Source organism: Cyrtonyx montezumae, unplaced genomic scaffold (assembly GCF_038088225.1).
Source record: "Cyrtonyx montezumae isolate F1298 unplaced genomic scaffold, pur_monq_1.0 scaffold_3, whole genome shotgun sequence".
Classification (NCBI taxonomy): Eukaryota; Metazoa; Chordata; class Aves; order Galliformes; family Odontophoridae; genus Cyrtonyx; species Cyrtonyx montezumae.
In genome coordinates, this window is record NW_027072034.1 from 127232050 (window position 1) to 127234419 (window position 2370).

Below are 2370 nucleotides of genomic sequence, written 5' to 3' on the forward strand. Positions count from 1 at the left end.
TATTGTTTAAAAAACAGCTAGAGGTATTCCTGGTATCATCTTTAACAGAACTGCCTGAACCGAATTGCACTAAAAGCATAAATACATCAGATTTAGTTAAGTAAACATATTTGACACACAGTGGGGGAATAAAATAAAAAACAGTAATAATAAAAAAAATCTCCTCTCCCAAAAACAAGCACTTAGATCAAGCAATCCAGTTAAAGGCAATGCAATCTGAACATGTCACCTAGTTCGATTTTATAAAACTAACACATAATATCAGAATTATGGTACAGTTATAAATCTATCTTCCTGCTTTGCTAAAATAGCCAACTGCTACCTGGTGTTAATCCTATCTTGGAATTTCTATAATTTACAGAAGACAAAAATCTATTTATTTCTTTTGTAAATCAAGTTTAAATTCTTATGTTCCCACCTGTTGCGTCAGTGGTCAAAATAAAAAGTACTCTCCTGCAAGAACGCATTTACTACCCAACGCATCTCATCCTTTCCTTTTGCCCTTCAGGGAATATGATTTGAATTCACAACACAGGCATTGTGGAAGTAATAAACACACACGTCTCTCAACTGTGAGTCTAAGAATCCCATTTGCTTACCAGTCCCCTAGTCCTTTTACATCATTGAGCCTCACATTTCATGTTTATCATATCATTCTCACACTTCGCTCTTGGTCTATAAAAAAACTCAATTTAATGCACTCTGAAAACTTAACACAAAGGAAATAAGATTAATTTGTTGACTAATTAGCACAACAGATTCTTAATTAGTAGGCCTGTACATACTGCTGTAATTGAAGAGGATGATTTATACAGCAGGGGAGAATGCACCTAATTCACAGTGCATTTCTACCATATGGTTTCTCTCTAGAATCATCCCATACTTCTTCATGACATTCAGATATGCTGGTACATTTAATTTCATTTATTTCTACTTCTAGAAGACAACTGATACATAAGTATGAAGACTTTAGAGACAGAGAAAGCTACAATTTCAAAATCTCTACAGCGTTAGAACTGTTATTACTGAATGAGTTCATAGACTTCTTCATTCATGTCTTTAGTTGAAAGTAAAAAGCACCAATATCTCCTCTGCTTTCCTCAAGCTGTAAGCGTGAAGAACTTGCCCCTGAACTCCAATGCTCATAAGAAACTCCCTCTGAAGACATATGCTTGTTTAGTCCTGTAGCAGCTTCTGCTACAGAATCAAGTAACAGGTTTCCAGAAATTTCAGCTACTAGTTAACTAGAGGAAAATCAAACTCAGATCTGACTAAAGACAACTAAACAACTGTATTAACTAAACAATGACAAGACTCAAACTGAAGCAGTGATTCTATTAAACTCCAAAATCCAGTTTATTGAAGTACTGCCAGCTACCACCTTCTGGTCCCCTTGTAGATTATCTAAGCATATTCACAGCAGGTTTTTTCCCTTTCAGCTCGCTTTCTAACATTTCTGTCTCTCTCCAGTCTTACGACTGCTCTGTGTTTCCTGTCTCACCATAATACCATACAACAGTAACAGCAGTGTGATCTACTGGTGGTCTAATATGCCAGAAAACATTCTGATGGGCACAGAATGATGCTCTGGCAACGCCACATATTTGTGCCCTAATAAAAGCCATTCCATGAAGAATAGGAGGTAGACTGCATTGAAGAAACCTCCTTTCATGCTTGTATTACAAAGCATGGATTCAAAGAGTTGAATCCAGAGTTCTGGATTCAAAGAGTTGAATCCAGAGTTCAGCAGCCACTGAGCAGCTAAGTGTTCTCTGCTCAATTTACCTCCAGCTCATCCTATTTCCCTCCGATCTTCTGTTTGTCCACCTCATTTCCAGTGGATTCAGTCTATGAGTTTGAAAAGCCATGGCAAACACAGAAGCTGTCGTATTTGCTGTGAGTACATCTGCAGGGTCATACTATTGGCATTTTAAAAAGCCAGGTTAAGACAAACCTTATGTTCATCCCTTCCTATGTGAATGTTCTGTATTTTAAGATACCTGAAAACTGCACTGATACAGGAGCACTTATTTTAACTTGTATAACGAATAAACTGCACATGCTCTTTTACAGACAATATATATTTGTAAACTTGTTCATGCAAAATTAGTGTGCACATTGGGGATAAAAGTTTTCTAATCCCCACACCTTAAAAAATGACATTTATGTCTGCTTCTTTTTAAACTGTGCCGAAATCCCCTCTAATAAATCTTACACAGGATTTATCTGCCAACCAGACCATTTTATGAAGCTGAAACAAAAGTTAGACAAAAACATGGTGCACCTGGATGCTCGATTCCACCTCCCCCACACCTCTTTGTTGTTGTCTACAAATAGAAAGAGCAAATAAAAGAAAGAAAAAAAAAATCA